This window comes from Leptonychotes weddellii, chromosome 15, assembly GCF_054177405.1.
Source record: "Leptonychotes weddellii isolate Sample4059 chromosome 15, ASM5417740v2, whole genome shotgun sequence".
Lineage (NCBI taxonomy): Eukaryota > Metazoa > Chordata > Mammalia > Carnivora > Phocidae > Leptonychotes > Leptonychotes weddellii.
Window position 1 is genome coordinate 38,406,736 of NC_138383.1, and position 19,108 is coordinate 38,425,843.

Below are 19,108 nucleotides of genomic sequence, written 5' to 3' on the forward strand. Positions count from 1 at the left end.
GAAGAAGAAGAAAGTAGCAGGAGGGGAAGAATGAAGCGGGGGAAATCAGAGGGGTAGACGAACCATGAGAGACGATGGACTCTGAAAAACAAACTGAGGGTTCTAGAGGGGAGGGGGTGGGAGGATGGGTTAGCCTGGTGGTGGGTATTGAGGAGGGCACGCTCTGCATGGAGCACTGGGTGTTATACACAAACAATGAATCATGGAACACTACATCTAAAACTAATGATGTAATGTAGGGGATTAACATAAGAATAAAAAAAAAAGAATTAAAAAAAAAATTCAGGATGTTGCCATGCTAAGGTGAACTGGAGATAGAGGTCCTCAGCATGGAGGGCATTATGGAACTGGGTGGGCAGTCTAGCCAAGTGATGAACACCTTTAGGGTGCTGGCAGGAGTTGAGGCGGAGAGAGAAGGAGATAATGTTTTGTTCTGTGACCTGGAGGTTCATGAATGTTCGTTTGTAGGCAGAGGGAGGTCCAGTCAGATGAGCTCACACAACAGTAGGTCTACCAAGATTGAACAGGGCGTATTCCCAGGTGTTTTCTACCAGGATTGCTTTGTGTCTAGTTGGATTTTCTGGATTCTTTTCCAACATTATCTTCCCAGTTGTTGTTTGCCTCCAGAGCTATGTACTACCTAATGAATGTTGATCAATGCCATCCTGTCTTCGATCTGAAGGCCAAATGAGATGAATGCAGGGATTTCAGTGAGCGAAGAAGCATGGACAGCGGTGGTGGGGGGCGGCAGGGGGGGCGGGGGGGGACACAGGCTCTGTGACCCACGATGAAAGTAGGTATATAGAGAGGGATTTGACCCAGTCTTTACAGAATTGGCTGCATTAATTTAACTTCCAGTCGTGCTTAGATTTGAGAGCTTTTTCCTTGTTGTCACTCACATTTAATAGCATTTCAGTATTCAGGGATTATCCCACAGCATTGACAGAGCCTGTAACAAAGGCTGTTCAATTGGAACAACCCTTCCAGAACCATTTTAATAAGGAAAGAGGCTGTGCAAATTTGATTTAACCTTACTTTGTTATCTGAGTCCTTAAATTTGCCAAGGTTTCAACCAAACCCTTTTTAGGTCAGGAAGACAGAAGTTGGTTAGAAGTGAAGTGAATTGTTGACTCAGTGGGCAAGTGAAGATGGGAGTTAGGGGCCCCTTCACTGAAGTCCAGTTCACAAAGGAGGGTGCCGTGATGAGGCTCACTGATGCATCTTGGGCTCCTCCAGTTTCCTTTTAGATCCTCCGTCCTTCTCCCTCCAATCTGAACGTCACAAAGGAAAATAGCCTTAATCAGGACCAGACCCTTTTGGGCCCGGGGTTCTGTGGCTCTGTTTTTGGCACAAAGGGCCAGGCCTCATGCAGTCATCCTGTGATTACAGAAGGGAAAAGCTCTATTGTCTTGGGGCACGTGATTCTGACTTTTCTGAGGGTTTTTGCTTTCGTTTTTGTTTTGGTACTTCTGGTAGGATAATGTTCTAGGTTATTTTCTGAGTTAGACATACAGCTTTACTTTTTAAATGAAACTGCTATTTCATTTATTCCACAAATACTTAATGAGTTTCTGTTACGTGCCAGGTCCTGCACGGGATCATGTGCCCAGAGCTCAGTAAACATTTTATTAGAATCTATTAGGGGTGCTTGTCTACAAAACAGACTACAAAGCGCATTCTTTTTCTTCCCTGACGTGGCCTCCCCTTTGTTTGGAATGCCCTCCTCACCCCTGCTCTCTCTGCTCACCCTCTAGGACTCAGCTTGTCCATCACCTCCTCTGCAGAGCTAGGTAGGGTTAGCGCTCCTTCCTGTTACTCCTGTGAGGTGCCCACTATATGCCTCTTGTAGTGCTGGAAGCTGGGATTTACCTCCAGGAGGTTGAAGTGGGTAGGAGCGTCCACCTGGGGGTGGGGGTGGTCTGATTTGGGTGGGATGTTAAGTCGGTCTGAGCCAAAACATGACAGAGTGCTCACTTGCCAAGCCAAACTGCCCGTAGGTGCCAGGGCTGAGTTCAAGGAGTAGGTATGAAAAAAAAAAGATGGGACGAGAAGAACAAGGGTCAGGAAAGAGGCAGCAGCATGATCAGAGAGTGGGTTCGGGTCGAGAAGAAACGAGGAGGATCTGTCACAAGGAGGTGACAGGGTAGCACTTGGGGCTTGGCTTTTGGTTCATGAGTCTAAGAATCACAGACGGAAGTCTTCATCCCTTTGTTCACATAAGAATAAGCAATCTCTCAGAGGCAAAGTCTTGGAACTCCAACATGCGTAATGGAACAGGAGAAATAGTGAGTATAATATAAATGTGATTAGTGAATGAAGATAAAGACCCACTGAAAAGATCTGCCTTCAACTTGGTTAGAATTTTTTTTTTTTTTAATTTTTAAGAAAGGGATGTAATGTACAGCATGGTGACTATAGTTAATAATACTGCACTGTGTACTTGAAATCCACTAAGAGGTTAGATCTTTAAGTGTTCTCACCACATACACACAAAACATGGTTACTGTGTGAGGTGATAGACGTGTTACTTGGCCTAATTGTGGTAATCATTTAACAATATATGTGTGTATTGAATCATCACATTGTACACCTGAAACATACACAGATTTTTTTTCCGTTATATGTTAAGAAAGATGGAGAAAAAGAAAGAATAAATAGCAGAACACAAGGAAGGAAGGGAGGAAGGGAGGAAAAGGAGGGAGAAAGGGAAAGGGAAAGAAAAAAAGAGGGAAGGGAAGGAAAGGAGGGAAAGTAAGTTAGTTTCCAAGGAAGAGGTTAAGATGGTGATTAAGTCAGAGGGAGGCCTGTTGGCTGTTGTAACTTTTGAGCATACTGGTAAGGCTCTCCATACTTTGGGATATCTTCACAACTCCGAGATCACTGCCCCATCTTTTCTTCTTTCCTTTCCCCCATTTGCCCATAACATTTACCTCTGGGTTACAGGGATCCCTGGTATCCCTGAACACTTAGAACTTTGATTCCTTGAATATTTAAAGTAGCTAATCTAGCTGGGGTGCAATTTTACATTTCACCAGGAGGAACCATCACTTAACTACATCCTAAAATCTCCTTGATTTTAAAGTTTGGGAATATATTTTTATTTATTTTCTTTGCCTCCATTTTTAGTTCAGTAAATTTGGAATTTAATATATTAATTTTACTTAAAACAAGGGATTTGACCTTGAATCATTTCCAAAAGCCCCCTGTAAGAGGAAATTATGTTTGAAATAATTCCATTTTCAGCAGGAAGAAGTAGAAAAGAATAAAACAGATCCTGGGCCACAGGAACCCGAAAGCACATCACTCCTTGCGGTTTTTCCTATTTGATACTGTGCTTTCTGGAAGATGCAATTTTCTGCTTCCATTTCTGTTGTCGACATGCCAGGATTTCCAGAAGTGGGCCCAGTGTTTCACTGGAGGTTACTTTTCCTTGGAAGCAATTCAAATAAAATCATCATTCCGTTTCTCCCTGTTCATTTGACATTTGACTAAAACAGTGCTCTGGCAGCTAGACGGGGCGAGCCTCAGTACTTTTTTCCCAATCTTTGCCTTGCAAGAAGTGCCTTTTCAAAATGTGGTTTAAAACAGAGAATAGAGATAAAAACACAGACCTGATTGCTTGGAGAGCAAAACTCGAGGGAAAAGGGGAGAAGACCTGGCAGGGGGTTGGGGGTGGGGGGAGACCCTGGGTGTTCCAGATCTGCACCCTGTATGTGGGCACCCATTTTAGTGTTGTGCCCTCTGGTTTCTGAGAACCCACACCCTTGCTTTGCTGGGTCAACTGCCATCACAGTTTCAGCTCCAGGGTATCCTTGTTATATATAGTCTTTCTTTGTTCTGCACCAAAGCTGGTGAGCATTATACTATGCACTAATTCATTCTCACTTTTAGTCTTTTCTTAGAAACAGTTCCTAGAGGTTATCCAGAATTTTACTTTGTAATACTCCAAAGGTCCTAATCCTAATCCCACTTATGGTCCACACTATAAAATCCCATTTTTCTAATTCAACTTCCTTTCTACCAGCCCCTCCCCTGCCTTTTTTTATTTATCTGTTTTCCTTCTTCTACTTCTGCTGTTGATTCCACGAACTTACCACTTCTTCCAGGAAGCTCCGTTGCCCCAAATAGGGCTTGGGTCTGCCCCATGCGTACCTCACAATTCCTGGTACTTCCCACATCATAATACTCTCTCTCTATTAAATTGCATATTTTGTTAGATACCTCACTCAGTGGACTGTGAGCTTCTGGAAGCTTAGAAGCAAGTCTTTGTTAATCATCTCTGTCTCCATCCAGTCCAATCCTGGCACAAGGTGACATTTAGTAAATACTTGTTGAATTGTGTGTGTATCCTGGCTCCTCTGGGAATCTTGCTTGCTCTATCAATTGCAAACTCAGTAGTTGTTTTCCAACTTTCCTCTATGATCTGTCTACTTCCTCCTCTGTGAAAAATCTCCCTTCTCCCTTAAATAACCCTTAATTAAGCTCTTATTCCATTACTGTCCTTTTTATTTCCAGGCTTTTCTTTACAGTAATCCACACTCATGTATCCATTGTCCAACCCCCCCGCCCAACTTCCAGTCTGATTGTATGTGCCCCCTGTAGTTTTTCTTAGCACTTTGATGCATTCTTGTGTGAAAAGACTTCAGGTGACTGCAGTCATTTTTGCATGGGCTTCAGTCTCTCATTAGACAGTATACTTCTGAAAGGCACGGACTCCGCGTCCACAGATCCGGACATGTGGCAGGTACTCCAGAAATGTTTGTTAAGTAAACAAACATTTGTAGGGGATTTGTTAAATAAACCCCCTACAGAGAACCTTTGCTTATCGTGTCGGTGGCACATTGATTATTGTTTTTTAGCTCTCCCACTTTCGCATAGGCATTAATTTGGTACCATCATGTTCAACTACCAAGAACAAATTAGAATGCGGTTAAAATCTTCTCCGAATTTGGGAGGACGCACCATTCCAGAGTTAATGTCCTTGCTGTAACATAAGTGACTTTATGCCGGTGGAGGGGAAAAGAGAAATCTTTTTAAATGTTTTTTTTTTTTTTTTTTCTATTTCATTTTTCTCTGTTCTTTTACTGGAAAGGATAAGAAGAAGAAAGTGCCAGAAGAGAAGTAGTTATCTGAGAACCTCTGTCATCTGTTCATTGCCTGGAGACCTAGTAGGTAGTTGGAGAACCTGCCTCATTATCATTTTTCCTTTTGGTCTTATGTTGAGCCATAGTTTCTCTGGGAAATTGACCAGATCTTTCTTTGCCTATTGAACTGGGTGTTGTGCTGAAGAGTCTCTGCTGTGGCAGGGCAAGGGCCAAAATCTTCATCTGTAATCACTTCTGTTTTGAAATGGCTAAGCCAAGGCATCTTTTACTAGAGGCAAAGTGGGTTGCTGGACTCTGGGAAACTGACAAGCATAATGGACTTTTCAGACAAAAGGAGAAAATGTGCCTTTCCAGGGCACGTGCCATTTCGATGAGTTACATCACTGGGTGCTGGCAGCGGCTTGGCTGACAGCTATTTGTTCTTCCAAGTTCTCAGATTTAGGGGAAGGGTTTTTGGTGACTGGTTGTTAATTTTGCTGTCTGACTCACCTCTCTGGAAAGGAAGTTAACATATATTCATGTTCAGAAAATTAAACTAGATTTTGTTGGTGACTAGAACAGAGAGGACTCTAATATAAAACTTCTGTGTTATTCAAAATACCAGAAAGCAGATCAAATGACAAGCCACGGACTGGGAAAAAAATCTTTCCAACACATACAACAGAGAAAAGGTCCATTTTTTTGAAGTGCATAAACAGCTCTTAAATTTGAGTAAAGAATTTAAACAAAGAGAGAAACATAAACATGTTTGTGAATATGAAAAGATACCTGGTTGCACTTATAATGAACAAAGTACAACTGATAAAATATATGTCACAATTTAGATTGGCAGAAAGAACACTGGATAATATACAACATTGGCAAGGCTGTGGAGAGGGGCCGGTCCTCATGTGGTTTGAGGGAGTATAAACTGATGCAGTTTCCTTGGCAGTGTCACTCGGAATTAAAACACCTATCATTGGGGCGCCTGGGTGGCTCAGTTGGCTAAGCGTTTGACTCTTGATATCAGTTCAGGTCTTGATCTCAGGGTCGTGAGTTCAAGCCCCATGTTGATAGATAGATAGATAGATAGATAGATAAAATGTATATCATCTTTGACCTACCAATTGAATTTCTGGGAATTGATCCACCAGAATTTACAAATATAAACAAAGGTGTCTATACAAAGATATTTATTATAGCAATATTTGCAGTTAAGATCTGAAACAGTATAAATGCCTATGAGGAGAAGACTGATTAAGTAAATTATGAAAAGACTTCTCATTTGTGCTGTGTCGAGTGTGCTCATATTTAGCCCCTATGTGTCCAGTATCAGCTTATAGTCTCTCAATTCCAAATTCATCCTTCACTGCCTGATATATGAAAGTGTATCCGTTCCCTTGGGCGCCTGGGTGGCTCAGTTGGTTAAGTGACTGCCTTCGGCTCAGGTCATGATCCTGGAGTCCTGGGATCAAGTCCCGCATCGGGCTCCCTGCTCAGCGGGGGGTCTGCTTCTCCCTCTGACCCTCTTCCCTCTCTTGCTATCTGTCTCTCATTCTCTCTCTCTCAAATAAATAAATAAAATCTTAAAAAAAAAAAAAAAAAGAAAGTGTATCCATTCCCTTTGAATATTTCTCTGTTGCCAGCTGAGAGGTAAGAAATTGATAACACGCTTTTTTAATGCAAGGGGATGGGGAGAGATGATATTTATGCTTATATAAATATGCACATGCACGGACATCTTCTGGAAGCTACATAAAAAGATGTTGAGAGGGGCGCCTGGGTGGCTCAGTTGGTTAAGCGTCTGCCTTCGGCTCAGGTCATGATCCCAGGGTCCTGGGATCCAGCGCCTCGTTGGGCTCCCTGCTCAGTGGGGAGCCTGCTTCTCCCTCTCCTTCCGCCTGCTTGTCTGTCTGCTTGTGATCTCTCTGTCTCTCTGTCAAATAAATAAATAAATAAATCTTAAAAAAAAAAAAAAGATGTTGAGAGGCATTACCTCTAAGGGTAAGACTGAAACCTGGGGAGACGGACTCATTGGAGTTTCCTACCATCTGCATGTTTGTTTTTCTAGTTAGAGAAAACTACAAAACTTTGGTTAGACGTTAGAGAAAAAAACCAGACTCGCATCAGTGGAGAAACAAACTGTTCCTAGCTGGAAATGTGAAATATTGTAAAGATGCCATTTAATCAAAATTAATTTATAGACATTAATGCAGTCATGGTAAAGAAAAAAACTCCCAAGGTGGAGGCAAGGCATGGTTTTTATCATTAAGAAGCTTAGAGTATAGTTTGGGAGGCAGAAACATAATGTTCACAGAAAATGCCTTGAAGAGTTACAAAGCAGTGTATCAAGTGCAAAGCAATAAAATTGAATACATATGTATTGTGGGAACTTGGAGTCCTTCGAGAGAATAGACAGAATGGAGTTAATCAGCAAAGGATAGTTTAAAAAAAAAAAAAAAGCTTACAAAAGATAAACTGTAACAAGAAGGAATCTTTCTTAAAGTCCATATTATCCCCACACCCCCCAAAATGGAAAACTCCCTCTCTCTCAGTCTTCTTCATCTAGGGAGGGAATTCTTTTGACAGTGTATTTTTTTAAAGTCTTTTTTTTTTTTTTTAAGATTTTATTTATTTGACAGAGAGAGAGACAGCAAGAGAGGGAACACAAGCAGGGGGAGTGTGAGAGGGAGAAGCAGGCTTCCCACCGAGCAGGGAGCCCAAAGCGGAGCCCAATGTGGGACTCAATCCCAGGACCCTGGGATCATGACCTGAGCCGGAGGCAGATGCTTAACGACTGAGCCACCCAGGCGCCCCTCCACAGTGTGTTTTGTATTGCAAAGACCTATGTGAGAAAGTCTATGAACTGCCCATATTCCTTGTTGTGCCGCTGAATAAAGTGGCCCAAATGCCTCTACATTTTCACTTTTGAGTTTGCAAATGACTGAAAATTAAGTAATCAAGGACAGACGGGATTGGGGTGACTGTACAAGGAGTACAATTGCTTGAAGAATCTGGAAACAATACTGACCACATTTGTTGGCATTAATTCATCGAAGCAATACTGCTGTATATAGGAAGTGTGTTGTTTAAGAAAAAAAGTCATCAGTTCTGAGTATTTTTGCAATTGAACTCTAACTTGGAACTGATGATAAATTAAAAAAAAAAACAAACAGAAAACAAACAACAGACAGTATTATGCATTGGGAGCTTTAAAAAAAATTCCCACAGCATTTGGAAAACATTTTATCATCTCCACGTCAGTTATAAAAATTAGAATTTAAGTCATAGATTGTTTGATTTAGAAGGTATGACATGTTGCTCCAACCCAGAACTGGATAGAACTTTTATAGAAAAAACAGTTGCTTTTGTAAGTCTTCATGAAATTTTCACAGTGAATGGGTAAAAGGACTTTTAAGATTTTTCCCCTGACAAATAAATTGCTTTTATGTTTGGAGGATTTCGTAATGATTCTTTTGGGGTTTTTGTTTGTTTTAAAGATTTTGTTTTTAAGCCCAGCGTGGGGCTCAAACTTACAACCCTGGGATCAAGAGTCACACACTCCACTGACTGAGCCAGCCAGGGTGCCCCTCATGGTGATTCTTTTGTAATATTGATGGGAAATAGAACTAGATATTAAAGGAGATCTCACTTGATAACATTTTTTTTTTTAAGATTTTATTTATTTATTTGAGAGAGAGAGCGAGCAAGCAAGAGAGCACAAGCAAGGGGAGCGGCAGAGGGAGAGGGAGAAACAGGCTCCCCGCCAAGCAGGGAGCCTGATGCAGGACTCGATCCCATGGGATCATGACCTGCATCGAAGTCAGACACCCAATTGGCTGAGCCACCCAGGGGCCCCTCACTTGATAACATTTCTTAAGATATGTTATCTGTTGCATGCCATTTCCCATTAGCTGGCTTATCAGTGTCACTTACAGTAGTTAAGGTTCATTTCCTTTGAAACACAAGTTTATGAAGCCTCCATTTTTCATCCCTTGCAAAGCTCCAGTAGAAATAAAGAAATGCGGGGCGCCTGGGTGGCTCAGTTGGTTGGGTGACTGCCTCCAGCTCAGGTCATGATCCTGGAGTCCTGGGATCAAGTCCCGAGTTGGGCTCCCTGCGGAGGCTGCTTCTCCCTCTGACCCTCCCCGCTCCCATGCTCGCTCTCATTCTCTCTCTCTCAAATAAATAAATAAAATCTTTAAGAAAAAAAAGAAATGTAAATAGTCAAAGCTTGTCATGGTTTTGGTGGCTTTACTGTTTTTCTAATCAGTGCAGGTCAGTCAAAATGCTATACTGAGACTTTATTCTAAAGGCACATCAATATCTACCTCTTTTTGGTATCACTGAAAAACAAATACAAAATCTATTAATCTGTCCCTTGCCAAAGAGTAGAAAAATCGTAGAATGTCAGGGAGGAAACTTATATGTAACGTTCGGGTTTATGAGCTTTTGTAATTTCAAAATTCTGCCATGTTTTGAGATTAAGACTGAGAAACAAGACCAAAGTCTTTTTAATCCTTTAATTAATATTAACTTTAACAAAGATATCAAGTCAGATTACCTGCAGGGCATGTATTCTTTAAAAGCCCTAATCTTGGTCTCCAGTTTTTTGTTTTTTGTTTTTTTTAAACATGAGGCGTTCTTTTTAACATCAAAGCTTACATGGATTTCCTCATACAGTAGCAGTTGTACTTTTGAGTTTTGGGTTTATAGACAATTTTTGGTGCTCACATGGATGGAAGGAACTTCATAATGACCCTGAGGCCCATTGTTTGGGCACCACTGCCGTGCACTATTCGGATTTAACCACAATGACTTCAGTCCAGAGAGTTAGAACATGGGTTTTCGAAACAGCCAAATTGGGCTGTAGAGGAGAAAAATCAGGGGTCAGAATTGGAATGGTTCTTCCTTTTTAGAGCATTCCCACCATGAGCAAGCTCTGTGGAACACTCAGTTAAGACCGTAAAAGTTACTATGATTCATTTTGTTTCCGAATGTTAACACCTTTTCTGTTGGTACCTTTAGGTACAAAAGCAGAAATGCCTTTGATTACGGGCCACTGGTTATCTATAGGGGTGGCCTGGGTGGTAGAACAGAGAAATCACAGGTTGGTGGGCCAAACTACTGACCCTGTGCCATCAGTCAACGCTGAGTTGAGTGCCGTTGAGGGTCAGTTTTGATACACAGTTCAACAAGTATGAAAACAACCAAACAGATACTCTACTACTTTCAGGGGAGCATCTACCTTCATTTTTTTTTTTTTTTTTTTTGCCTCCCAGTATATTTAGTAGTTAAAGTGTCTGAAGACATACTCATGTCAACTTGAGAATACTCCAGATCTGATACCCGAAAAAATCCCTCCCCCGACCCCCCAGAACACTACTATGAGCAGTAAAAGAACCTGGTGAACTTTGTGTGGACCCAGGATTTCCCAACACTCACTTTGGGCCATGCAACCCCTGCCTGTTCCCCCTTGTCCTTAATGAAATGACACATCATGCAGAACGCACTTGGAGAAAGGCTGCTCCTAGATGTAATCTGGACTTGAGAAACCTGGTGCATTTATGGCTTAGCTGTAAAGTGGGGATGCTGTTGTTGATGGCACTCACGACCCCTGCTGGGTTTGGCATTCTGTGTCCAGGGAGGAGTGCTCATGCCAAGTACTGCAGATGGCCTTTGCAAACACGGATTTGTTCTCTGCCTACAATTCATTCTCAAAAGACAGAAGCTTTCTCTGGTTTCTCTTCATATAAATCATTCTTCAAAACATAATTACTACTCACTTACTTAATTGCTACTCAAGGCTTGCGTTATTGTCTACATTATCATAACAGTGGGGGCAAGGGGGAGCACCTAGCAAGTCTTTGTTCGACTATCAAGAAATATTTAGACAACAGCTCTCTTCTGAATCTTAAAATATTGATTATTTCTAACCACCCCAATTCACAGATAATTTGTGAAAACACAAGTCAGGAGGCTGGAGGAAAGGGAACAAGGTGGAGTGAATGGGTGGATGGTGTGGAGGGTGCGTGTTCTCCATCTTTGTTCACTAGTTCAGGACATGTTTTCTGAATTGTCTAATTCTCTTGGAGGCAAGGCTCACTCCCTCTAGAATTTGCTGACCAGTGATGTATTCCTGTTTTTAAAGCAAGGTCTTCGTTTTAACTAAATAACTGTTTAAATATGCCTTGGAAATTATGATGGGATTTTTCTCATAAAGTAGGTTTATGGCTTGTAATATGGTACCAGGGCTAGGGGATTATTGATACGCATTTCTTACTGTTCGTATATGCCTCCAGGAAGGAAGGACAGCTGTGTGCAAAATGTTTATAGACTGAAGACAAGAATGCTATTGATCTGTAAGGATGATCTGTTCTCTTTCAGGAGCTATAATAACAATAATTAGCATTTGCATAGCACTGTACAAAGCCCTTTTGTAAATATTATAGCATAGGATCCTTACAACAGCTATGTAAGGGAAGTCGCATGGCATTTTCATCTCCATTTACTTTTTTTAAAAAATACTTTTTTAAGATTTTATTTATTTGTTTGTCAGAGTGAGAGAGAGCACAAGCAGGGGGAGTGGCAGGCACAGGGAGAAGCAGGCTCCCCACTGATTAAGGAGCCCGATATGGGACTTGATCCCAGGACCCTGAGATCATAACCTAAGCTGAAGGCAGATGGTTAACAAACTGAGCCACCCGCGGTCCCTCCATTTACATTTGATGAAGCTGAAGCTCAAGAAGGTTACGATTACTTGCCCAGAGTCATTTTAAAAATGGCTTTTTCTTTTTAAGAAATCTTTTAAAAACATAGTGTATATTTGTTATTTACAAGCCAGTCATTCAGAAATACACAATTTAGTAGCCGGAACTCTGGGCATACTGATTCCTAGAGCCACGTAGTCCATATGGTGGCCACGAGTCTCACGTGGCTGCTGAGCACCTGAGATTGAAATGTGCTGTGTTTAAAATGCATTCTGAATTTCAGTAACTAAGTATGGAAAAAAAGAATGTAAAATATCCCATTAACAATTATTTACATTGATTATATGTTGAAATGATAATATTACAAATATATTGAGTTAAAATATATTAAGATTAGGGCACCTGGGTGGCTCAGTTGGTTAAGCGACTGCCTTCGGCTCGGGTCCTGATCCTGGAGTCCCGGGATCAAGTCTGGCATCTGGCTCCCTGCTCAGCAGGAAGTCGGCTTCTCTCTCTGACCCTCCCCCATCTCATGCTCTCTCTCTCTCAAATAAATAAATAAAATCTTAAAAATATATATATTAAGATTAATTAATAGGACTGGTTGGAAATTTAAAATTATGTAGGTGGCTCACCTTACATTTCTATTGGACAGCAATGGCTTAGAACCGTTTTCCATGGTTTGCAAAAAGTATAATGTGTCTCACACAAATAATACACCTTTATCTATTTTTTTTTAAGATTTTATTTAATTAACTGACAGAGAGAGACAGCGAGAGAGGGAACACAGGCAGGGGGAGTGGGAGAGGGAGAAGCAGGCTTCCGGCTGAGCAGGGAGCCCGATGCGGGGCTCCATCCCAGGACCCTGGGATCATGACCTGAGACGAAGGCAGATGCTTAACGACTGAGCCATCCAGGCGCCCCAGTAATACCCCTTTATATCTCACTACCATTCAGGCATGTAACAGTGACCTTCACTTTTTTGGGAAGGAGCAGGGTGACCTAAATTTCTCTGTTTAAAGGACTACTTTAAGAAGCTTATCAGTTATTTTATAATCTCATTATAATTTCCGTGTTTTTAATGATAGCACCTTACAGGAAAGGTTTGATCCATTGGCCCTGCACTTGTTTGGGGTCCATGGTGCTCTGAGGGTGAGAGAGTGAGTTTGTGTGTGAGCGCGCGCGCGCGCGCACACACACACACACACACACACACGTATGCTTGTGCTTGTGTACAACCAGGAGAGAGGGGGAGAGGAAGATGGGAAACAGATCCTCCAGGGGCCTTTGCCAAACTGTGCAGCTCCCATTCTTGAAGGGTGGGGAGTAAAGATTTGGATTCTCCACCTTCCTCCCCTTCCCCTTAAAGAATTCCAGCCCTGTGGCTGAGTCCCTGTTCCTGTTGGGAATGTACCGAGTTAGGGCAGGGCAAAAGGCTGAAAATCACATTAGAGAGAAACACTTTATAGCCCTTGACTCGCAGTAGAAAAGAGACCATGGGGAAACATTTTTCTTTGTGAGCCTTTTCTGATTTGTTGTCTCCCTTCCTCTCGTCCCCGTTGGCTATGGGATATTATAAAAGTGGAGCCAGTTGTTAATCGGATGGAAGGCCGAAGTCGTGCGCAGCCCCTAGGTGTCTTTCTCTACAGCCAGCCCTTCCCCGGGCTTCTCGGGCCTTCCAAGATAACTGGTACGTCAGTAGATGTTGTCAGGCATGTACCGACAGAATTTGGTCTCATTCAGCCTAATTATTAAAATTCTTGGCAGGAATTCTTCATGAATCACCTCCAAAAAAAATTTGCATTAAAGTGAATGCGACAAAGTCTGACTTGAGCCCACAAAACTGAGAAAACAAAGCCTGGGAATGTGGCCTTAACTCCTCCTTGTCCACAGGCCAGTGACTTTTCCCCTCTAGCAAAGGCACGTGAATTTTATTAGGAACCAGTGTTTGTTGGGGCAGGGTAGGGGGCTGCTTCTGAGGGGTCACCCCAGAAGGGAGTTATTCTGAACTTTCAGTTAAGGCAGTTGTCAGGCCCTCTGGCTGTGGAGTTCGACATCTTAGGTTTGAATCCTGCTACGCCACTTATGGATCGTAGGACTGTGGGCAGGTTCCTCGGCCTTTCTGAACCTTAATTCTCTGTCCGGAAAATGGGCATAATAATGCCTCAGAGAGTTGCACTGTTGCATATGATGCTTATAGCAGAATGGAAGAGGCAAGCAAGCACCTAACGATCAACCTCAGCTGCTTGTGTTAACTGCTCTTACGGTAACCGTTCCTTGGGGGAATGGTTTCGGTCGGCAGCACGCTGTGTGGAAATGGCAGGAGAAACAAGCATATAACGGTGCTTCTCTTCTCTCCCCTCCCTCACGTCCTGGTAGACATGTTTGGGGGAAAGAAAACAAGCCATGGAAAGCCTTTGAGAGTTGACTTCTGGGGCACGGGGCCGAGGGTGAGTCAGCCCCGGCAGGCTGCACGCTTTCTGGTGGCATCTTTGTCATCCCTGCAGTCTCCCTCCTTAGTCCATGCCTGCCTCTCTATAGGTGTGCTTGGGACCTTCACTTGGGGGGGGTGGGGGCGCTTCAGGACATTCTGATACCCTCTGCTTGAAAGTTGTGGATATCAGAGGTTGCTCTTGGAAGATAATTTTTTTTCCTATTACCGCTATAGTTTTTAAGAATGATAGCGCTAACAAAAAAAAAAAAAAAAAAGAAAGCGCTAACGTTGATTTCTGCCTGGGTTGGATCACAGATATTTGTTCTTCGTGTGTGTGAACAATGGTAAGATTGGTGAGAGGTAGGAGGTGAGTGGTAATACTTTCCCTCGGTTTCAGGTTCAGTCTTGACTCAGCTGGAGTAAACAGCCGGGGGTATTTTGGGGACGTGACCGTGGAGGGTTGGAACCTCCTGTCGGTGTCACGAAATCCAGTTGATTCAGACTGAGCTAGTTTATGGAATGCCTGCAACTTACCAGGCCTTGTGCTGGTTTTAAATGACAAAGCCTCCTTTAATCCTCGAACTGTTGCTCGAGGTGGGTACCCGCCAGGAAGCTGGAGGTCAGGGCACTTGCAGTACCTGAGCCACAGTGGAGTCGAGCAGAGCTGGCCGGGGCGACCAGCTCTCCTGTTTCCCAGGCCCAGGTTCTTCCCTGGCATGAACTGCAGAAAAGGAAGGAGCTAACGTTCAGTAAGTGTCCGCTTCCATGCCGGGTCCTGTTGTCCCACTTCACTTAGATTTATCATAGCCCCTCTTTCCAAATCCCCCAACTTGGAGAGGCTAAGTGAGTGCAAATTTGAATGCCTGTCTGCATTCCTGAAGGCCATGCTTGTTCTTGGAACCACTCTGCCTCTTAGAAGATGCTTCTAGCCCAACAGATGGGGTCATTTTTAAATATCTGTACAGAGGAGCCTTTAAATATTGCAAACCCTTCTTTCTTGAAAAGAAAAAGGCAGATATTCTTGGCCCTCTTCTTTGTAGGCATTGGCTTTTGAGTGGTTTTTGGCCTTCTAATAAAGTGCTAAAGTTTAGTCCCAGTCCCAGTGGTAAGAGTGAAAAATTAATGTCATTCATTTTTCTTCCTTTGAACTAGCAGATCCCTTTTGCCTATAAATAAACTCACCACTTCCCCCTTCCCACCCAGGGAGGACCCTACATGCTAGCCACAGCTTGCTAGCAGTCTTCTGTGAGGACAGAGATTTTCTCCTGACATTTCTACCTGATTTGTGTCTGTCTGGCTTCTACGAGAGGCAATGGTATGTGGTGGGAAGAGCTTGGGTTTGGGAGCCAGACGTTCAGTCTGGTTTCCAGGCTTTTCTGACCTTGGGCAAGTCACCATTTCTGAGCCAGTTTCTCCATCTATAAAATGCTTGTCTCTCCTCATACAAGCAATTTAGCTCTATCTTTAGTAAGAAATTTTAGTGTTAAAAACTGTAGTTTGAGGAAAATCACTTAACAAAACCCTCTGGCTTCTCTCTATAAAATTTATAAATTGGGTAGGATTCTTCCTTCAAGAAGCTTACTGTATCCCAAGAGAGAACCCCTGTACCTAAATCTCATGACAGAGAGCAGAAGATGGCATAAGCCTGGAGAGAAAGCAGAAAGTGCTAGTTTTTTGTTTTTTTAAGGCTCAGTGCTAATTCCTGCAGATACAATAATGAATAAAGCAGTCTTTGCCCTTAAGGAGCTAAGTCTCCTAGGCCTGCTGTATTACTTTATAGCTCATATTAATGTCTGCCATTTTCTTATTTGTAGTTACTTATTGCTTGTGCTCCATCACTAGAACATGAGTGCATGAGAGCAGGAACCCAAGTCTTATTTATGGTCATATTTCCTATACCCAGCTCCTCAATATTTGTTGCATGAGTGAGTGGAGGGATGAATTATTAAATGAAGTAAGGAGACAGTTATGGAACTGTAACAGAGGTGCTATCAGAAAAGTATGCACAAGGCAGGGTGGGCACACAGGGGAGGAATCCCAGCCCCTTTCCCTTTTTGGGGGGGAGGGTTGGCAGTGTGGGAGCGTCATAGTACATAGTAGTTTTCCAGAAGAGGTGACGTCCAAGCTGATTCCTGACAGCAAAACAGGAGTTAGGAGATAAAATTGGGACCAAAAACTCTTCCAGGCAGTGGGAAGTGAAAGGGAATTTGTTCCCAGAGGATCATAGTGCACAGGACTAGGGAAGGGGTTTGCAAACCAGGGGTCATTTTGTACCTGTGGGGATGTTTGTCACAACTGGAGGGGAGTACAGCTAAACGTCCTGCGATGACTGGGCAGCCAGCCCCCCACCACAAAGAGCCGAGGCGGAGAAACCCTGAGCTAGGGGAAGAGAACTGCCTGGGGAGGCCTGGGGGGAGGGCTGAGGTAGGAACAAGGGTGAGTAGGAGGGAAGAAAGGGGTGGTCGGTAGGGTAGGTAGTTATTTGAGAATTAAATGTTGTTGGGCCGGCTCCATACATGGAAACTTCTAGGTGCATAATATCAGGTTGCCCTTAAATAATCCTGAACCAAGAATTCATTTCACACTGAGTTGACGAGCATACAGTATGGAAGAAGTGTTTGCTGATCACCATGGGACTGGGCATCATGAAGCCAATAGATCATGCTGTCTGTCATTTCTCTATTTCCTTTCATAATAGCAGAACATGCAGGATGTCAGTGAGGCTGCCCAGCATTTTCTTTCTCTTATTAAATTTAAGCGATTGCCTTTCTACATCTGACTAATGGGATATAAATGCATCAGACCCTAGAAGGTGCTTTCATAAAGAAATGGAGTTTGTTTGTTTTTCTTCTCTTGACCACATGACTCATTGTGCTAATTGATTGTCCCCTAAGCAGTGTTGGGTGGCCCATGGTGGTTTTGTTCCTGCCATGCTACGAAAAAGCCAGGCCCTGATGCTGCAGCCTTGATTTTCACCCAGCTGGGCATTGGAGGGTGGGAACAGCCCTTACCTACCTCTGTCTCCTTTCCCAAAGACGGAGTGTTCCGGGTCTCCAGCGAGCCTGGCTTGGGCTTGCCCGGGACCTGCCAGGAGCTGAAGGTTGTTTTCTTTCTCCCACAGGAAATAATTTTCCTGGGCACGGCATCCCCGGGTTGCCAATCCCTCGCTTTCATGAAAGCTCACACATGTGTGACAGTGGCACTATTGTTTCGAGGGCTGGAGTTCACATTACAGATCCTATGTTCATCTGCTGTGGGGATTTTTCTGAGAGGCGTGACTTGAACAGTGAGGCATGCGAAGTCACCACTGGTTTTGGGAGGGGGGAACATTGTCTGTGATATGAGGGCAATGGAGAAATGGGGTGAGCTGCTGATGGGGCACACGCTGTGGGAGAGCCTCCTTGGTGGGCTGTGGTAGCCCAGGGCCGCTTGGTCCTTTTTACTGTCTCGGAAGTCTGGAGAGGCTCAAGTGTCTGTTGGTAAGGGTATGGGGGAGTCTTGAACTGGGTGAGAAGCTCCTGTTACCAGCAACACCTCTCTCCATAAAAGCAAGTTCCAACTCCATAGAAACTTCCCTGGGCTAGGCTTGGTGAGATGAGATGGCTTAATAAGTGTTCAGATTTAGTTAAAAGTGAAGTTGAGGCACAAATCTGGATAATAGCAGAAACCATCTAGTAAGCACATCCGGTTGACCCACGTGTAACTTTTGACTCCCCAAAACACTTCACTACTGTTGACTGGAAGCCTAACCAATAACGCCAGTAGTTGACTGACACATAGTTTGTATGTTATACGTATTATATACTGTGTTCTCACAATAAAGTAAGCGAGAGAGAAGAGAATGTTTTGTTGTTTTTTTTTAAAGATTTTATTTATTTATTTGACAGAGAGAGAGATAGCGAGAGCAGGAACACAAGCAGGGGGAGTGGGAGAGGGAGAAGCAGGCTTCCCACGGGGCAGGGAGCCCAATGCGGGGCTTGATCCCAGGACCCCGGGATCATGACCTGAGCCGAAGGCAGACGCTTAACGACTGAGCCACCCAGGCGCCCCAGAAGAGAATGTTTTTAAGGAAATCGTTTAAGGAGGAGAAACGACGTTTTTAGAACCGGACTGTAACAGTTGGCGTGTAAGTGCACGTGCGCCGTTCAAACCCGTGGTGTTCAGCGGTCACTTGTACCATGTGTGCCAGGCACCAGGTTAAGGGCTGGATGCACACGATCCTGTTTCATCCTCCCAACGGCCCTGGGAGGGAGAGGAGTCATTCTTAAGGCCCATTTTACCAAAAGGTTCAACCTTGGAAGAAGTGGACGGGGTAGAGGAAAATGGACGGTGTAGGGAAAGCTCTGGTCTTTCCGAGCTGGGCCAGGCGGTGTCCCCGCAGCAGCTTAGGAACGCTGACGAGTGCCGCTCGTCCCCTTTCCCACGGAGTGCACCCTGATTGTTTTCCCCGACGTCCGATGCGCGTTTTACCCTCTCCTGTTTCTCCGGCTCTCCGAGGAGCCTCTTTTCTTCCTCTTTCTCTTAGAGAAGATGAACCGTCAAGGGAAGGGATGATAGGAGAAGAGGAAAGAGGAAGGAAATGGGGCCACAGGTGAAAGGGGGAGTCAGAACTCGAGGCCGCAAGAGGGGGACCGGCATTGTTCACGTTTCAGGTGTGTGTGTGCTGCTGTCTGCCAAATGGATGTAGACTGCATACTGACCCATCTCATTATGCATTCTGGGGGGTGTACAAAGCAGAGGGTGGGATACATGGGTCCCTCTCCCCTCGTAACCCTGCCAGAGGCCTCAGAAACCCCTAGGCAGGGGCGCCTGGGTGGCTCAGTTGTTAAGTGTCTGCCTTCCGCTCAGGTCATGATCCCAGGGTCCTGGGATCGAGCCCC

General features: G+C 43.8%; 1 protein-coding gene across 1 annotated transcript in view; it reads left to right on the forward strand.

The window, feature by feature from the left end:
* NXN (nucleoredoxin) overlaps positions 1-19,108 on the forward strand; it is a 136,432-nt gene that overhangs the window by 47,342 nt on the left and 69,982 nt on the right. The window lies entirely within an intron of this gene.